Source organism: Eurosta solidaginis, chromosome 3 (genome assembly GCF_040869045.1).
Source record: "Eurosta solidaginis isolate ZX-2024a chromosome 3, ASM4086904v1, whole genome shotgun sequence".
Classification (NCBI taxonomy): Eukaryota; Metazoa; Arthropoda; class Insecta; order Diptera; family Tephritidae; genus Eurosta; species Eurosta solidaginis.
In genome coordinates, this window is record NC_090321.1 from 133,410,697 (window position 1) to 133,431,857 (window position 21,161).

Below are 21,161 nucleotides of genomic sequence, written 5' to 3' on the forward strand. Positions count from 1 at the left end.
GGTCAGTCAAGATCATCTAATCAGGGTAACACAAGGAACCTCCGTAATATAAACCAACAGGAAAACCAGCCAACTCCACCCCAACAGTAAATTCTAACGGTAATAAAGTATGCACATTCAACTTGCATCTAAACAGCTACATATCTTCCAATACTACCCTAAATAAGTCAAATTCGACGTTCCTGATAGATACAGGAGCGGATATCTCAATAATAAAGAAGGATCAAATTGACAGTAATGTCACAATAAATAACTCACAAATCACAGATTTAAAAGGTATAGGCCGAGGCATAACAAGCACACTTGGAACAGTAAAAGCAGATCTAACAGATGATAGTCTTTTAATACGACATAAGTTTCACATAGTAGAAGACAATTTCCCAATCCCATGTGATGGAATTTTGGAACTCGACTTCATTAAAAAATATAATTGCATATTAGATTATAATAAGATTGGGGACAGCCTAATATTAAGACCATATGACTACCCAGAAGATATAGTTATACAAATGACAAATAAACCAACAATTAATAGCATTACAATACCCGCTAGAGCTGAAGTAGTTAGACAGGTTCATATCAATAGTCACAATAAGGAACTATTAGTGCCTCATCAACAATTGACTAAGGGCATTTTTGTAGCCAAGTAAACTCAAATCAAGCTTTAATCAGAATCATAAATACAACAGATAAACATGCAATCATTCAAGATTATGACATCAAAACAGAAAGTTTAGAGGATTATGTAATAATTGAAAATACACCTCAATGTAAAGATAATAGTAAATTATAGTTAGAAAGATTAAATAAAAATTTCCCACCATTCGGTAGTAAATCACTCAACACATTATGCTCAGAATTCATTGATATATTCTCATTAGAAACAGAACCAATTACGACCAACAACTTCTACAAACAAAAGTTGCATCTGAAGGATAACACTCCTGTGTACATTAAAAATTATAGACTACCCCAAGCACATAAGAATGAAATAAATAAACAAGTAAATAAACTAATTCAAGATGATATTATTGAACCATCAACCTCAGAGTACAACAGCCCTATTCTATTAGTACCTAAAAAATCTCTTCCGGGCAAAGAAGAAAAAAGGTGGAGATTAGTGGTCGATTTCAGACAAATAAATAAAAAAATAACAGCTGATAAATTCCCTTTGCCTAGAATTGATGATATTCTGGATCAATTGGGAAGAGCAAAATATTTTTCATGCCTAGATTTAATGTCAGGATTTCACCAAATAGAACTCAACCCAGAATCAAGAGATATAACATCCTTTACAGCAGACAACGGTACTTATCGGTTCAAGAGATTACCTTATGGCCTCAAAGTAGCGCCAGGTCTAAAACCATCACAAGCATTCTTGTACATGGACGATTTAGTGGTGTTGGGATGTTCTGAAAAACATATGATTAAAAATTTACGGGATGTATTCTCCACATGTAGGAAATATAATTTAAAATTACATCCGGACAAATGCCTATTTTTCAGCCAAGAAGTCACTTATCTTCGACATAAATGCACAAGTACTGGAATTTTACCAGACCCAAGCAAATTTAAAATTGTTCAAAACTACCCAACTCCCAAAAATGCCGATGAAGCAAAAAGATTTGTCGCATTTTGTAATTATTATAGAAGATTCATACCAAATTTCGCGGAATACGCCAGGATACTAACAAGACTTAGTAAGAAAAATGTAATTTTCAATTGGACAGACGACTGCGAGAAATCTTTTAATTACCTAAAAAATGCACTAGTTAGTCCAAATATCCTACAATACCCCAATTTTGATGAGGAGTTCTTTATTACAACCGACGCAAGTGGTTATGCTTGCGGTGCTGTGCTAAGCAAAGAATATGAGGGAAAACAATTGCCCATTGCCTATGCCTCAAGATCATTTACAAAAGGCGAAATAAACAAAGCCACGATCGAAAAAGAATTAGCGGCCATACATTGGGCAATTGTATATTTCAGACCATATGTCTATGGCAGAAAATTCACAGTGAAAACGGATCATCGACCTTTAACGTATTTATTCTCAATGAAGAACCCTTCATCTAAATTAACTAGAATCAGGCTAGATTTGGAAGAGTATGACTTTGGCGTGGAGTACATAGCAGGAAAAGAAAATTACGTGGCAGACGCTCTGTCACGAATAGATATCAATGAGTTGAAAGAAATGTCAGTACAGGTATGTAAAATAACGACAAGATAGCAAACTAAAAAGAATTCCAGTAATAACAGTCATAAAAATGAAGAGAAGAAAAGTCACAAAGAGAACCCTATAATATACGAAGCGCTTAATAAATGTGAAGTAAAAAGACTAATCCAGCTCGTTTTCGATCCTCCGAAGTTATATTTCAAAAAAGGAAAGAAAATTTGTAGTGAAATAAATCAAATTGTTGAGGCGAAGATTGACTTAGGCCAATTCTTTACCAGGCTTATGGAAAAAGCCGGCAATTTGGGAATTAAGAAAATACAGTTGTCCTTAGGAGACAAATTGTTTAAAGATAATTATGCCCGGGTAGACACATTTAAAGAAATATGTACCAAATTTCTCAAAAATTTAACTATTGCATTAACTCCGGAGGTTGTGCCTGTGACGGAAAACGATAAAATTAAAAAGATTCTTCAAAAATATCACGATGATCCTGTTAATGGTGGCCACCCAGGAATCAATCGTACAACTAATAAAATAAGACAAAAATACTACTGGAAAAATATGAAAATGATATCAGAAGATACATAAAGAAATGCGTTAATTGCAATAAAAATAAAATTTATAAAAATTTAAAAGAACCAATGATTTTAACTGAAACACCATCAAAGGCGTTTGAAACAGTACAAATAGATACAATTGGACCTTTACCAAGATCATTAAATGGAAACGAATACGCTGTCACTCTAATATGTGATTTAACTAAATACTTAGTAGCAATTCCTATACAAAGCAAACATGCAAAAACAGTAGCCAGTGCCATATTCGAGAATTTCATATTAATTTATGGAAGTATGAAAATAATAATAACGGATATGTGATCTGAATATAAAAATAGCCTGTTTGAAGAACTATGTAAACTTCTCAATATTGAGCACAAAACATCTACGCCGTATCACCACCAAACTTTAGGCACGGTTGAACGTAGTCATAGAACTTTCAATGAATATGTGCGCTCATACATATCCATTAACAAAGATGACTGGGATGAATATCTCAAATATTTTGCATACTGTTACAATACTACCCCATCTACAGTCCATAATTATTGTCCATTCGAATTGATCTTTGGCAAAAAACCCCAGACTTACGAATTTGTAAAAGAAAATACAGTAAGCCCATTGTACAATTATGAGGCTTACGATAAAGAAATTAAATATATGTTACAAATAGCACAGGATAGAGCCGTTAAATTAGTAAAAGAGGCTAAAGAAAAACAAAAGATTAGTTTTGATAAGAATATTCATTATAAGGAAATAAAAATAGGAGATGTAGTGTTAGTAAAAAATGAATCAGGACATAAGTTAGATAATAGATATAAAGGGCCCTTTAGAGTAGTAAACATCGATGAAAACAATAATTTTACATTAATCCCCTATAAGGTAGAAGAAATCGATGAAGAAGAAAATACTAATAATAAAAATTATAACACCTTAATCCCATCTAGAATAGGAAATGAGGATAAGCAAAAATTTAGTAGTAACATAGAGAATAGGCAAATAAAAATACACAAAAATAGACTTAAATTAGTAGAATAAGAAGATGTTCAACCTACAAACATTAAAATACAAAAGTAGAATTAATTTACAAAAATAGAATACTCATGCATTCCCCAAATGCATAAGCATTCTAAAAAAAAAGGGAGATGTAGTGTAAGCAGCCAACAATTCAATTTAATCCAAAATATTTAAATCAGTCTGATATTCTAACCTGCTACAAAAATAGTCTAAATGTTCATCAACACATAAAAATGCATTTGAGAATTAATGCTGACACAGCCATTAATAAACAGACGTGTACAACACACAACCAAACGAATTTGAATCCCAGCAATTTGCATTTCTGCAACTTGCAAGGTTAGCATTTCCCATAAATTTGCAGCTCATATATGTGGGTACATATTTTGTGCCGAGTAGTATGTAGGTATGTAAGTATGTATGGTTAAGGTAGTTATGTATGTAAGTATGTAAGCTTAAATGTAAATAGATATGTAAGAATATGTTTAGAATAATCTAATATAAATAGGCTGAATTATTTGAATAAAGACAATTCGACATTCATAATTCAAGCAGTGAAGTCTTCTTTGTTTTAATTGCGTTAGGGACCTTTCTACAATAGCATACAGTATTAGTATGTACCTAAATGGTGAATAAAAGGAATAGCACCAAAAAAGGCAACACTTAGAGACCAATTGCAAAGCGAGCAGCGGGCATTCATATGGCTGAGTGGTTAAAGGCATCTGCCTTTACACTAGTATGAATGTTTGCGATTTGAGTTCAATACTCAGCTCCCGAGAAGCTAGCTGATCAAGAAGTGAAATTCAGAAACATGTCCTAGTAACCATAGCCGTTTCTAAACTTTGCAATTTTTCTCTAATATCGTGGCAGGATTATGAATACTTTTATAATAATAAACGATTGGCATCCATAGTAATATACATTTCAAGGTATTGTGGCAACACTAGGTGAAGCCATTTTTAAATATAAGACAGTTGATGAATAAACGTGAGAAAGTAAAGATCGTAATATTGAGTTTTATTGGTTCGTCGCTTAAAGTATCAGAAGTGTTTTTCTTACCCAAAATGCCTAGTGAAAAACTAAATGAGTATACTGTTGAGCAACTCAAATCATGGTTGCGTGCACTCGGAATAAAGACATGTAAGGCGCGATAACCTCCGAAGAGATTTAAGGCCGAGCTTCTCTTCCAATTTGCGTCGTGCTCCTCTTGGTTTTTCCCTACAAATTGGCCGGACGGGACCTACATGTTTTATGCCGACTCCGAACGGCATCAGCAAGGCAGATGAGTTTTCACTGAGAGCTTTTCATGGCAGAAATACACTTGGAGCGCTTGCCAGACACTGCCGAGGGGCGACCCCGCTTAGAAAAATTGTCTTCTAATTTAAAAACCTTATTTCTAAAATTTTGATGTTGCTTTGCCCGGGAGTTGAACCCAGGGCATACGGTGTGATAGGCGGAGCACGCTACAATCACACCACGGTGGCCGCGGAATAAAGACATCAGGCAATAAAACAGAATTAATTATCCGTTTCCAAAACGTTCCTGACGAAATCCGTGGAAATTTCGAAGATTTTGCAGTCGACGTCGACGCTGCGCGAGACAACAGTGGAGACAGCAGCGACAAGGCACAAGCCAACAAAATCAACGAAGAAACGAGCAGTGTGGAAATCGTTAACGAAATAAGTACACAAATTCAAAGTAACGAAGAAGCAATTGAACAAACGAGTGTTGCAGCTGAAGAGAAAAAGAGTGATAAAAAAGAGTGTGATTCAAATGAATGGCTTCTATTAAAATATGAGTTGGAGTTACTAAAACGCGAGTGTGAAATACAAAAGAGAGAAAACGAAATACTAAAGAGAGAAAAAGAACTGTTGAACAATGGTTGTGATCAAAAAGAGTATTTCCAACAAGCATGACGTTAAAGAACTTATTTCTGAATTTTCTGGTAACGCAGATTGCTTTAAAATGTGGCAAACTCATTTGCAAAATATTCGAAGTACTTATAATTTGAACGACAACAACATGGGAGCACTAATTGCAAATCGACTAAAAGGTAACGCGTTGAAGTGGTTGCACTCTCGTGCCGATTTAATCACAATGCCTTTCGATAAATTCTTATTGGAAATTAACTCTCTATTCGATGAAAAGGCAAGTAAGTTGATGTTGAAGCAAAGAGTATATATTTGTTAAGAGGCGTCACTCGATACTTTGTTGTTGCCAAAGCAACCCTGTCATGTCGAATGTGATTCTCAAGGAAGTTTTGTTTAGTTTTTTTTAATTGAATCCTATATAGTTATGCGGTAAAGTGACTTTGCATAATTACGATTTTTGGAAAGAGAATTAATTAATTAATTTAATACAATCAATAAAATAAACACAAATACCCCACGAAAATATATAGAAGGCGTTTTTATAAATACATCTGATAAAAAAAACCAACGACTACCTTGAGAAAACATCGAGTAATTTGCTTTGGCAACAACAAAAGTATCGAGTGACGCCTCTTGACAAATATATACTCTTTGGTTGAAGAGAAAACTTGAAACCAGACGGTGGTTGATTTCTGAATCGTTGGAAGAATATTTTCATGCGAAATTGATTTTAGCAAACAGAATTTTAATTGAAGAAGATGAGTTGGTTGAGTATTTAGTAGAAGGAATACCAAAAAAAGCATTGCGTTCACAAGCCAAAATGCAAGGGTTTAGCAACAAATATGAGTTGTTAGAAGCATTTAGAACAATTCCATTACCAAAGTACCCATTAAAAAAGAAATTACACCAAATATCCAACATGAGCAACCAAATGGCGAGCAGCAAGTAGCCACAGCCAACAGGTGCTACAACTGCAACTCAGTTGGACATTTAGCAAATGAGTATCGTAAATCCAAAGGTGAGTGGGGTGCTTGCCATGTATGTGGAGTAGTTGGCCATTATGCATCAAATTTTCAACAGAGAAAGGTCGCGCCAGTTCATTATGTCACTAATTCGATGGAGGATGACGAGTTTGTAAGATCTATTATTTGTAAGTTTATACTTAAATTCTAAACTTTATTATAAAACTCCTTTAGACTCACTAATTGATACAGGAAGCCCAATTAGCATTATTCACCAGAAGTTCGTACCAAGTGGTCAATTCCCGTTCTATGAAGTGGTGAAGTGAAAACAGTTTTCACCACTTCACCTGATATGCGATTCAGTTTGAAAAAAAAAATAGTTATATTTACCGTCAAATTTTTTCATTTAATGAATATTTTTTCAACCTTGAATTTGTCCGTGAAAAATCTATATATTTAAAAGAAAGTGGTGTTAGTTACACTATAACTCAAGAACTGATGAACCGATTTGGCTGAAAATTGATGCGAGAGGTAGCTTAGAACCAGGAGACGGACATAGGATACTTTTCATCCCGTCTGAATGGGTTTCAGGATCCGTCCGAGATCCCGTCGGGGTTATTTTGGAACTTTTTCGGGACTATATCAGGGTCATTTCCGGATCCTTCTGGGATCCCGTCAGTGTTATTTCGTGACATTCTCGGTATCCTTCAGGCATAATTTCTGGATAGTTTTCGGGATCCATATGGGATCACGTCGCGGTCATTTCGCGGCTTTTTCTGGATAATTTCGATCATTTGGGGATCCTATCAGGTTAGCAGCTCATTTAGTTATTTTTTTTAACTCTATTACAAAAATGAAATATATTAGACAGACAATTTTTTTAAACAAATAACTTGATAAGCAGGTTAACGTGAATGTTCTATTTATTTTCTCCTTGCGGACGAGCTCGCGGGTAAAGGCTAGTATAATATATATATTAAGTAGTGATATATACCACTTGAGGTAAACCCACTTCTTAGGAGGGACCATACCTACAAATAAGAATAGATACAAGAATACAGATAAGGGTAGAAAGAGCATATGAATAGGGAGAGGAAGAAGGCATATGAGAAGAAAAAGGGAAGGGAAACAAAAAATAAAAAGTATAGGGAAAAGAAAGTGGAGAAGAGTAAGAGATGGGGAGGGCGAACGAGAGAGAGGCTGAGAAGGAGAGGAAAAGGGCAAGGAAAGGAAAACGAAAAGGAAATTTGGGAAGGAAAGAGAGAAGGAATAGGGGAAGGAAAAAGGAAACGAAAAGAAGTGGAAGGAAAGGAGATGAAAAGCGGAACGGAAAAGGATAATGGGAAGGGGAGGGAAAATGGAAAGGAAATAAGGCGAAGAAAAAGGAAAGGAGAAGAAAAATGGGACGGAAAAGGGTAGGGAAGTGGGAAAAGAAAGGGGAGGAGTGGAAAGGCGAAGGGAGAGGGGGAGACCGAGGGAAGGAGAATGAGAGGGAGGGAGATAAAAAGATGGAGAAAAGGAAGAGCCGTAAGAATGAGGCTAAATGCCCAAAAAGAAACCAGTAATAAATTAGAAGCGTTAATTGCCAAAATTCTTTAAAAAGTTTATTATTTACTTATTTTGTTTAAAGCTGGCTTCAGGTCAAATTGAGTAAAACACAATATATTTAAGTTTTAGTACCATTATATTTTGGCTACTCTTCCGGTAACCGTCTTCAGGGCGTAACTATTGACAAAATCAAAACAAAATAAAATAAAACATTGACAATTGCACATATTAAAAATTATAAAATTGAACAATAATATATGTACATACATTGCATTTATTTACACGTCTGCTCTGTCTGACGTGGTGCGCGCAGTTCGCTATATCTGTCTTATAATTGAGCCTAACGTTTGTATCTTTGTCGACGATATGTAACATTTCTAGAGTGAAACGTTTGCTATAATGTTGTTCTTGCTGGAGAATCTTTGTTTCTTCAAAATTTGGTGTATGTGCTCTCATTTTACAGTGCATCATGAGTGCTGCTTTTTGATTCATTACATTATGGCAATGTTTTAAATCCGACTTGTGTTGGGCAAGTCTACTTTTCAATTATTGTTTGCTTGTTCCTACATAAACACTATGGCAAGGCTCATTGCTTTTACCTCCTTTGCATGAAACTTCATAAACTACGTTACTTTTTTCCATTTCGGGTATTTTAGAGTTTGTTTTGTTGAAAAAGTTTTTCAAGGTATTTATAGGTTTGTGTGCTATTTTAATATTTTCTTTATTGTAACAATCTGACGTCGGGAGTCGTTCAGAGAGTTGAGGTACATAAATAACTGATTTGAAAATTACTGGGTTTTCGGATTTTTGCTTTTGGTTTTGATGTTTTGATTTATTTAATAAGCTTTTAATAGTTTTATCGGGGAAATCGTTATTCCTTAGTAATACAAATATTTCTTTTTCTATTTGGTTGTGGTACATCTCATCTGAACTTTGTAACATCCTTCGAATACAGCCCATTGCTGTATTTCGTATCATCGCCTTTGGGTGTTTAGAAAAAAAGTTGACGATTCGTCCTGATGCCGTCGGTTTATTGTACCACTTTAATTTGAGTACATTTCCATACTTGTTTATCATTGAATCCAGATAAGTTAATTTTCTGTCTTGTTCTAGTTCTATGGTGAATTGTATACTTTTGCTGAAAGAGTTTAGCGCGTTTGGGCGGTAACGACGTATTAGATGTAAGTTTGCTTCTTTCGGCCTTTGTAATAATTTATGGCTTACCCAAAACTCATAAGGAAGGATTACCACTTAGACCGATATGTTCGGAAATCGGATCGCCATCGTACGGATTATGTAAATATATTACGGATATACTCAAAAATTTAACAGCGAACTCCATATATAATATACGAAACACACTAGATTTTAAAGAAAGATTAAACAATGCCTACATAGGTGATGACGAAAAACTTATATCATTTGACGTTATTTCCCTATTCCCGAGTATACCTATACAATTAGCACTTGACGTTATTTTAGAAAAATGGACAATAATACAAGAACACACAATGATACCAAAGCAATTATTTATGGAAATAGTAAAATTCTGTATTCAGGAAAATAGATATTTTAAATACAGTATACAATTCATCATAGAACTAGAACAAGACGGAAAATTAATTAAAGAAATCCCCAGAAGATGACGTGAAAAAAGAACGTCGAAACGCGTCGGGAAAAAACAACAACAACTGTTTTTAAATTTTTGACCATATGTGCTCAACCCAGCAAACATAAATATTATAAATTGGTCCATCTATAAACATAAAACAAATATTTACTTTCCAACAAGACAGTACACAGCTCCACCTCAGACAGAGCAGACGTGTAAATAAATGCTACATACATTGCATATATTTTTGTTCAATTTTATAATTTTTAATTTGTCAATAGTTACGCCCTGAAGACGGTTACCGGAAGAGTAGCCGAAATATATTGGTAGTAAAACTTAAATATATTGTGTTTTACTCAATTTGACCTGAAGCCAGCTTTAAACAAAATAAGTAATTAATTAAGAGGTCGCCAAAATCACAAGTGTATTATTTACTAGGATATTTACTGATATGGGCTATGGGCTTCTGACTTCGGACACTCTAGCTTTCAACTTTATCCCTGACAGGACGGACTATTGTATGCCGATAACTACTCCCTGAGCAACCTCCACCACAGTCGGGAGAGGAATGGGAAGAGGACACATCCGGGGAAGGGGACTGGTTTATTTGTTCACGGATGGGTCGAATATGGACTGAAAGGTTGGTGGGGGTATTTTGTCAAGAGCTAAATGTAAGCCGCAAATTTAAGTTGGCTGGTCACTGCATCATCTGACATCCTTTGCTCTGAAAGCAATGGAGAAGATTGAATACCACTACATCGAGATCAGCGGGCATATAGGACAGGCAGGTCGACAGAAACTGCATTTTATCAGCTGTCCACAGAAATCCAAAGTGCATTCGAATGCGAGGAGGTTGCGCTATGCGCATTTTTGGACATAGACGGGGCATTCGACAACACCTCCCACGAGAGTGTGAAAGAGGCACTCGAGAGAAGGGAGATACAATGTCCGATCCATGTGTGGATAAATGTCCTACTGCCTACGAGGATCAACGAAACCTCGAGTGGGGACGGTAAAGTAGAGATCAAGACAACCAAGGGACGTCCATAAGGGGCGTCCTGTTACCCCTGCTGTGGAGCCTCGTAGTAGATGAACTTCTACAGAGGCCCTCAGAAAACCGAATTCGATGTCAGGGGTACGCAAATGATATTGTAATAATTGTAAGAGGCATATTTGAGAGCACCACTTGCGACATAATGCAAAGGGCATTGAAGTTAACGAAAGAATGGTGTACTGAGGTAGGGCTAAGTATCAACGCTAACAAGACAGCCATTGTGCTCTTCACCAGGAGCAGAAAACTGGAAGGGATGAGGCACATCGCAATGGATGGAGTACAGTTGCTGCACACGACCGAGGTGAAATACTTCGACAACACCATATCAAAGGCCACAAGAGCAATAATGGTGTGCAGACTTATTGCAGGAAGATTCTGGGGATTTAGCCCAAAGATCCTAAAATGTAATGTAATGTAATGTATTTATTTATTACGGCTTTCCTAAGCTTAACTTAAATCTATTTTACATGTTTATAATTGTCTTCTGGACTATGCAATCTAGAATAGTTACATCTATGTCCTACCTTGGAGTACTATGGATGGGAGACTTCCAGATCATGCGAACAAAGTGTTGTGCTTGTGTAGTAGGCAACACCTGCACGGCGATGCACTGAGTTAATCGAGTGATGTGTTTCAGTATGTGCTTCGGCAACCTTTTTTGTATGCGTACAAGAGCTTGGAAGTCTTGGCGCTACATAGCAGTATAGTTTCGCTGCACTTCTATCGATGCTATGGAAGCCCGCCTGTCCAGCACTAAATTGGTAGTGTTCTGCAATAATTGTACAATTTTTGTATAAATTTATTGGAATGACATGATCTAATATCATTCGGTAGTTCATTATAGGATTTAAGACCTTTATAATACAGATTACATTTGTCTGCTTCAGTTTTATAAGCCGGCAGATTAAAATCATTTTTATTACGAGTATTTACAGAGTGCATATCTTTTACATATTTTATATTAGTCCTCAAATACGCAGGCAAAGTTCCTTCTATTATGTTTTTAATAAATTTTATGGTATAATAAAAAAGTTGCTGTCTAATGCTAAGCCAATTAAGAGAGCATAGCATGTCTCTGATAGGTGTGTCATACCGTTTTTTGAGAATGAATCTCATAGCTCGGTTCTGTTGCTTTTGTAGCTTGTATATCTGACTATCTCGCAAGATGAAAAATATAGTTGGGCAATAAATAAAATGAGGTTCGATTATAGATCTGTAGACGATGATTTTATACCTTCTATTTAAATATTTTTGCAGGTTCGTTGTGTAAAATATAACTTGTTCGCTATTTTTCCTACCGTATAATCCACGTGCTCGTTGAAATTCAGCTTATCATCTATTTTTATTCCCAAGTATTTCATGGTGCTGACTTTTTCAATTAGTTCGTTATTTATATTTAAGTTTTGTAGCTCACTGTTTTGAAAATTGCGTCTAGATATAACCATAAATTTCGTTTTATCGACATTCACTTTTAGTCTGTTTACGCATAACCAACCATATACGCTGTTAAGATCTTCTTGCAGCTTAGCATATATTTCAGTAATATTGTTCCCACTTATCATCAGCAATGTATCATCAGCAAACAGTTTTATTTCACAGTGCTTAATGGAGCTACTTATATCATTAATATATATATTGAACAGTATGGGTGCCAGCACAGACCCTTGAGGTAGACCAACAGGTACCTCCCTTTTATCCGATACGGACGTTCCAGTCACTGTTCTTTGGTATCTGTTAATTAGGAAGTCTTGAAACCATTTTAGTTCTATACCAGAAACACCAATTTAAGAAAACTTTTTCAGCATTAAGTTTTGGTCGATCGTCTCGAATGCACGTTTTAAATCCAAAAACACAGCTAATATGTGTTTTTTCCTGCTTAAGTATTCTTTCCAGTTAGCTGCAACCAAATTCAAAGCACTTTCACAGGAATGTTTCTTTCGAAAAACAGATTGTTGAGGTATAATAATTACATTATCTTCTAAATACTTTGCCAGCTGATTTTTTACCACTGTTTCCAAAATTTTTTCATCACATTGTAACGTGTTAATAAGTCTTATCTCCTCAGCTTTGATGGTATTTTTAACTTTTTCTAATGGCACAACTATAGAAGATTAACAAGTTGAGAATAGAAAAAAACTGTATACGTTATGGAGTCTTTAACGACTCCTTCCGACACAAGTTTCTTCCCTCCAATTTTATTTTTAAACTTACTTACTATATGATCTATTTCAAACAACTATTTATAAACAAACCACCGCTGTATAGCTAAATGGTTAGCACAGCATGCCTAAAGCGTACTGATGATGAAGGCTTAGCACCCTTCGAAATGGATCTATCTGCGCAGCTATGGCAGGTTGTCTGAAAAATTTTCTACTTACTATTCCAAAAACAAAATAAAATTTTTCAAATTTAGAAAAATTTAAAAATAACAATAATTATCATTAGAGAAAAATTATTGTTCTGGCCTTGAGCTCGATTCGAACCTTGAATGATTTATCAATAGGCCGATAAAAACAAAAACAATTGTTAATAAACCATGAGCACTTGGGAATGTCAAACAAAGTAATTGACAATAAACAAAAATCCAGCATTATCAGTGATTTGCACCAGATGGCGCAACCCTGAATAAATATAGTTGGTAAAAAGGAATAGAAGTAGCAAATTTGCCAGTCAAACAAACCACCGCTGTATAGCTAAATGGTTAGCACAGCATGCCTAAAGCGTACTGAGGATGAAGGCTTAGCACCCTTCGAAATGGATCTATCTGCGCAGCTATGGCAGGTTGTCTGAAAAAATGTCTACTTACTATTCCAAAAATAAAATACAATTTTTCAAATTTAGAAAAATTTAAAAATAACAATAATTATCATTAGAGAAAAATTATTGTTCAGGCCTTGAGCTCGATTCGAACCTTGAATGATTTATCAATAGGCCGATAAAAACAAAAACAATTGTTAATAAACCATGAGCACTTGGGAATGTCAAACAAAGTAATTGACAATAAACAAAAATCCAGCATTACCAGTGATTTGCACCAGATGGCGCAACACTGAATAAATATAGTTGGTAAAAAGGAATAGAAGTAGCAAATTTGCCAGTCAAACAAACCACCGCTGTATAGCTAAATGGTTAGCACAGCATGCCTAAAGCGTACTGATGATGAAGGCTTAGCACCCTTTCGAAATGGATCTATCTACGCAGCTATGGCAGGTTGTCTGAAAAATTTTCTACTTACTATTCCAAAAACAAAATACAATTTTTCAAATTTAGAAAAATTTAAAAATAACAATAATTATCATTAGAGAAAAATTATTGTTCTGGCCTTGAGCTCGATTCGAACCTTGAATGATTTATCAATAGGCCGATAAAAACAAAAACAATTGTTAATAAACCATGAGCACTTGGGAATGTCAAACAAAGTAATTGATAATAAACATAAATCCAGCATTATCAGTGATTTGCACCAGATGGCGCAACACTGAATAAATATAGTTGGTAAAAAGGAATAGAAGTAGCAAATTTGCCAGTCAAACAAACCACCGCTGTATAGCTAAATGGTTAGCACAGCATGCCTAAAGCGTACTGATGATGAAGGCTTAGCACCCTTCGAAATGGATCTATCTGCGCAGCTATGGCAGGTTGTCTGAAAAATTTTCTACTTACTATTCCAAAAACAAATTACAATTTTTCAAATTTAGAAAAATTTAAAAATAACAATAATTATCATTAGAGAAGAATTATTGTTCTGGCCTTGAGCTCGATTCGAACCTTGAATGACTTAGCTTACGTTTATTTAAGTTAGCCAGCTCAAAATCATACCACTTGTTCATAAGTTTGACACTGACTTCTTTAGAGTATGTCAGGGTGGTCACTGCGCTTGGTAGCGTATTATATCGGAATGTTGCCTTATTTTCGATGCTCAGATTTTCACAGTCAGTGTAGTTAAGCTGTCGTAATTCATTAACAAGGCTGTCGCTTGTATAATTTTCCCAGGGAATTAGTGTTCTCTTCGTTCTCATCTGAAATAGTTTATGTAATTTGATTTTGAATTTAATCGTTTCATGATCTGAAATCTGAAGCTCTTCTAATTTTAAACATGATATAGAGCTACTATCTGTAAATAACAAGTCGATCAATGTATCTGTCTTATCGCCCTTTCGTGTATAAAAATCTATTTTTTGCTCCATAGCAAAGGATCGAAATAAGTCAACTAACTGTTTACTATAAGTTGTGCTCTTGTAAAGGTTTATATTGAAATCGCCCACAAAGATAATATTATCCTGTGTTACGCAGTTATTATTTAAAATGTCGTATAAGTACGTTATAAATTCTGCATCACTCGAGCTCGGTGAGTGATATATCAGAGCTATTTGATATTGGGGGAAAATATTTTTAACTTTTAGTATAATACACCAGATGTTCTTGTTTAATGTTCTGTTGTAACTTATTGAGTATTCAATTGTTTCATTTATATATATTAGCACACCGCCTGTGTGCCTGCTGTGGGAATCGCGCCGTACAAGTTTATATGTTTGTATCTGTAGCTCTTGATTCGTTATTTCTTCATTCGAACAAGTCTCCGAACAAAATATTAAATGTGGTTTATGTACATCTATCAGACGCTCTAGTTCAGCTTTATTGGCGACGATACTGCTAATATTTAAATATATATAACTTAGCTCCTCTGGTATTCGTTGCTAAACTCGTGCCTTATTTCTTGGCTGCGAATATTTTTTATACGCAGGACAATCTTTGCTGAAAGCGTAATGGCTAACATCCACGTCAATAACTTTTTTTTGAACAAGTTCGCTACAGTTTACACATTTAACAATGTTAGATGTGCACTCTTTGCTATCATGGGGTCCAGCACATTTGCTGCAAGCTACTTTATTCGTGCACTCAGCTGCTTTGTGCTTATATCCCAGACATTTAAAACACCTCAAAACACTTATATGCTCGTAAGCGACGCAAGTATCCAACTCTATATATAGTTTCTTTTGTTGCAACACATTATCGAATGTTACTGCATCTGTTTCCACTAACGCAATGTAGCTTACTTCTCTCCGATTGGTATTTTCATACAGTTTTAACACTTTAAAACCCTTTCCGTTACATGAGTCATTTTGCTTAGTTAAGCATTCTACCAAACGCTCATTGCTAGCTTTTTCAGTTAAACCAACAATTTTTATTTTCTTTTTTATTTCATCCTTATTTTTTGTTTTCTCTGCTTCGTAATCGTTCCCAGTACTTTCTCTTACCTTTAGCTGGACTTTTTCACAGGCGTTTTTATTTTTACATTCTACAATAATGGCACCACTATTTACTTCTTTAACATTTTTAACAAGGCCTTCGGTAGGTTCGACAACTTTTTTTAGAGCTTCCTTGGTTTCCTTAGCTTTTTTGCCCTTCTTGTTCGGTTTAATGACAATTTTATTCTCATTTACTGAAGCGACCTGAGCATAAGATAGTTTTTCTGGCTGATCATTTGCCACGCGTAAATCGTTAAGCAATTCATTGCTCTTTTTTAATTCATTAGATAAATCTTTTACTATCTCATTCTTCATTGCAATCAATTTTACTTCTATGTTATGCTCTAAAAGGGAGTTGAAGTCCGTAATAATGCTACTTTTAATATGGGAGAATTTATTACAAAATATCTGCTCGACTATCTGTTTAATATCAACGGCTTTCATTTTTGTGTCTTCACATTTATTAATCAAATGTTTGATTTCCACAAATTTAGTATTGGTATCCGATAATGCACATACATTACAGAACCATTTTATGTTCATATTATCTTCTATTATCTTTTTTTCATTTCTTTTAATATTACTGCATTTCAAGCAGAAAGTATAGCCACACCCACCAGAGCATGCTACTATGTCATCTACCTGAAGCAGTTTCGCGGTACATTCTTTGCACTCTGCTGGCATTGTAAATGTATATCTTTATAAGAAAATGTAAAAGATATGCAACTTTACATGGCAACTTTGTGATACACAACTTTAAATATTCGCAAGACTGGTTTGAAAAAATAAACTAAAAAATATGTATAAATATATATTTTTCTACCGTGATGGCAGCCCTGTTTTAGGCTAACACTTTTCACTCTTTTATGTCTTCCACTTGCCCTTTCTATCATTCACCTTTGTATAAAAATTCAGTGCTTATCGGGCGCAAATTTTTCGCGCTAAGTTAATGATAGCAAAGAAAAGTCAAAAACACAAAATAAAGAGCACAATTAGTAGCGACAGTATAGCAACAAAGCGGCTTGACAGGTTGTTGATGTTCTCACCCGTACTCAGCGTATCAGCAGGCGTTTGTGTGAAAGTGTGCTTGGCGATGTTTGCAGCGCGCCGACTGCGGTAATGGCAGCACAGCAGATAGTTTTTGCAAATTACTAACCACCTAAATACTCCACTCTGCTAAACTATACTATATGAATACAGCTTCCCGCACCTGTTGTTAGATGTACGTTTTTTTAGCGCTTTTGTATGTTGTTTACTATTTTTTTGTTTAATAAAAACACGGAGCACGTATCAAAACGACCGTCTTGTTCTTCTCTTCTACTAATCTTCTGGATGTACACTACTATAGTTAGATCTATCGTAGTGCTTGGGCATCAAGGACAACCATGGTGACCGTACAAAAGTTACTCGCGAAGCTTCAACGCTTGGCATGTGTCTGCATTATGGGAGCCATGCGAGCATGCCCTACGGCGGCAATAGGGGTGCTGCTTAAGTTAACGCCTCTACACATAATAATTGAGCAGGCAGCCAGGATTACTTTAGTAAACATAGCTAAAGAGGGATGTGGAAGGGGCAAAGTGATACACTCACGGAACATGGAGAAGCTGAAGGAGCAAATTCCACTCATCCAACTTCCCAGCGATGACACGAGGAAGCTAATTAAGTTTGAGAAGTGCTTCAAAATAGAGCTGGGGAACAGGTGTACATAGTACGCCTCCAGAATTGAAGCGCTTCACCAGGAACACAATATAATATGGTACACCGATGACTCGAAGGCACCGAAGGGCTTAGGAGCGGGGATCTTCGGCCCTGAACCAAAATGTCCCTATCAATCGGAAAATATCCGAGCATCTTCCAAGCCGAAGTTTTCGCCAAGAGCCGGTGTGCGAGATAAATTTACAGCGGGGATATACAAACGAAAGAATCGCTTACTCAGCGACAGTCAGGTTGCGCTCAAGGCACTATCTTCAGTTGAGATTAAATAATCAACAGTCCTTGAGTGCGTAGAGGTTAAGCAGTCTAGGGGCCAATAACACCGTCTGTTTAGCCTGGGTACCTAGACACAGAGGAGTGGATGGTAACGAACTTGCCAGGTTGGCGGCGGCGGAAAAGCCAATAGGACCCGAGCCCATCATACCGATAGTGTCACACACAATAAGGGAAGAGTTCAAGCAAAAAAAAGTGTGCCTCAGCACTGGCGCGAAAGTTCAGGATAGGAGGATACAGCTCAAAGCGATATATAAAGCCATGATTAAGCTCCCAAAAAGCAGCCTTAGAATTTTAACAGGCATACTCACAGGTCACTGCAGGCTAAAGAGCCACCTGGATAAACTAGGTATATCGTCTAGTAGCCTCTGTCGATTCTGTGATCGCGAAGATGAGACTGCAGAACACATCCTGATGGATTACGATGCAGTCGCGAGAGGAAAATGAGAATTCAATGAAATCAAAAGGCGAATATTGGGCATTTTCTACTTTTATTATTGAAAAGTTGAATTTATTTACTACTTTCATTAATTAAATTTTCTTTTTTTGACAGAAAATATCATTTTTTTATTCACCACAGTGCTCGTTATTAGATTTTCACAACGAGTATTGCAAAGAACAGGAATCGCCTAACATGAAAAAGTGATGTGATAAAATGAAAAAATAAATTTCACAGCGGGCATGAATTTTTTTTTTTTTTACTTCATCACTTCATCGCACATGAATTGACCCCCAGTTATATTATTAAATAAAAATAACAACGTGTTTTTGAAATACAGTGGCATAAATAAAAGGCCTTTATCTATTATTGGAAATATAAACAGTTTTGTGTTTTTTGCAAATGAAAAAATTTAATTAAAAGTTTTTTTGTAACAAATGAAACAATGAGTTGATTTTAGGTAGGGATTTTTTAGCTGAATCTAATTTAAAATTAGAGTGTAAAGATAAAATTTCAAAATGCGAAATTGAAAGTGATACATACGATAAAGAGTGTCATAGGTTAATGAAAATTGAATCTGATACTACACAGGTTTTTATAGAGTGTAATGCGGTAATGGAAGTTGAAGCTAAGAAGTTTGAGTTCTGTTTAAAAAATGTCGATATAAATATTTGCGCAAAAGAAAGATTTAATAAGATGATTCATGATTCTTATGTAAACTGTAAGCGCCCCGATACGCCAAAGATTAGATGTGAGATGAAACTATTACTGAGTGGTGAAAAACCTTTCCATTGTCCACCGAGGAGATTATCTTATAGCGAAAAAGAGCAGGTCAGAGTTATCTTAGATGATTTATTACAAAACCAAATAATTCGACCTAGTAATTCGGAGTATTCTTCTCCCATTGTGTTGGTAAGGAAGAAGACGGGTGATATCAGATTATGTGCTGATTTCCGTAATTTAAATAAGGTAACTTTAAGAGATAACTTTCCATTGCCTTTAGTTTATGATTTGCTTAATCGGCTATCAAACAAGAGTATATTTTCGCTACTAGATATAAAGAGTGCATTTTATCACGTACACATGACAGAAGAATCAGTCAAGCACACTTCTTTTGTAACACCTTTGGGCCAATATGAATTTTTAAAAATTCCTTTTGGCCTTAAATATGCGCCTTCAACATTCCAGCGTTTTGTCAACCATGTTTTCGATGATCTTATTCGAGCAGAGAAAATTGCAATTTATTTATATGATATAATGATAGCCACAAGTACCGTTGATGATAATCTAGACATTTTGCAGGAAGTATTTGATAGATTAGTACAAAATAAATTGGAATTGAGATTAGACAAATGCCATTTCATGGAATCAGATATACGCTATTTAGGGTAAAATATATCGAGTAAGCGTATACGACCAAATGAAAAGAATATAGAAGCTATAGTTAATTTCCCAATCCCTAACAATACAAAGACTGTGCATAGTTTTTTGGGTTTGTGTTCTTATTTTAGAAGATTCGTGAAAGATTTTTCACGGGAAGCTCAGCCCTTGTACAAGCTCATTAAAAAGAACGTTAAATTTACATTTGGTGAAGAAGATTTAGTCTTCTGAAAAACAAATTAATTAAGGCACCCATCTTAGCAATTTACGACCCAAGAGATAATACAGAGCTGCATTGTGATGCAAGTTCTTTAGGATTTGGGGAAATATTATTACAAAAGAAACGTGACGGAAAATTTCATCCAGTTTTTTTTCTCCAAGGGTACGAGTGAATCCGAATCCAAGTATCACAGCTTTGAGTTGGAAGCTTTGGCTATTATTTATGCTCTTCGGAGATTTCGTGTATATTTACAAGGGTTAAAGTTTAAAATATTCACTGACTGTAGTTCTCTTATGCTAACCTGAATAAGAAAGAAGTTAATCTCAGAATAGCCAGATGGGCACTTTAATTACAAAATTTTTAATACATACTTGAACATCGTAATGGAAGTAAAATGTTGCATGTAGATGCCCTGAGCCGCATTTGAAATATCCTAGTACTTGAAGAAAACACATTTGAACAAAATCTGTAAATTTGTCAAAACAGAGACAAGAGAATTACTGAGATTCGCGGGAAGTTAGAAGATAGGGAGAGCAATGTTTTTGAAATGCGGAATGGCTTAATATACAGGAAATACGGACAAAAGATGTTATTTTATGTACCATTGGAAATGGAAGGAAATTTAATGAAAATGTATCACGATGAAATGGGTCATATGGGGTGTGATAAAGTTTTTAGTGCCATAATAAAAGCATATTGGTCTCCTAACATGAAGGAAAAAATTAAGCAATATATTTCAAATTGTTTGAAGTGTATTGCATTCTTACCAAAAAGCGGGAAACATTTTACATAGTATACCAAAGGGAAACGTACCATTCGAAACTCTGCATATAGACCACTTTGGTCCAGTGTCACTTAAGCACTCAAAAAAGAAGTATGTATTTTTGGTTATAAATGCGTTTAGTAAATTTGTTAAATTATATGCGGTGTGTTCAGCAGGCGCGAGGGAGGTCCTCAGCTGCTTAAAATCTTATTTCAGTAGTTATAGTCGCCCGAAAGTATTGATATTTGATAGAGGCAGTGCATTTACATCGAAAGATTTTGAAAGTTTTTTGGAAAATAATACATAAAACACATTAAAATTGCAACG

At 35.4% G+C, this 21,161-nt stretch overlaps 2 protein-coding genes and 1 pseudogene across 2 annotated transcripts in view; 2 read left to right on the forward strand and 1 right to left on the reverse strand.

Moving 5' to 3' along the window:
- Shark (SH2 ankyrin repeat kinase) overlaps positions 1–21,161 on the forward strand; it is a 418,475-nt gene that overhangs the window by 377,854 nt on the left and 19,460 nt on the right. The window lies entirely within an intron of this gene.
- The window catches only part of Lipt1 (Lipoyltransferase 1), a 514,034-nt gene that overhangs the window by 21,590 nt on the left and 471,283 nt on the right, over positions 1–21,161 (reverse strand). The window lies entirely within an intron of this gene.
- Positions 5,112–6,909, forward strand: LOC137243039 (uncharacterized; annotated as a pseudogene).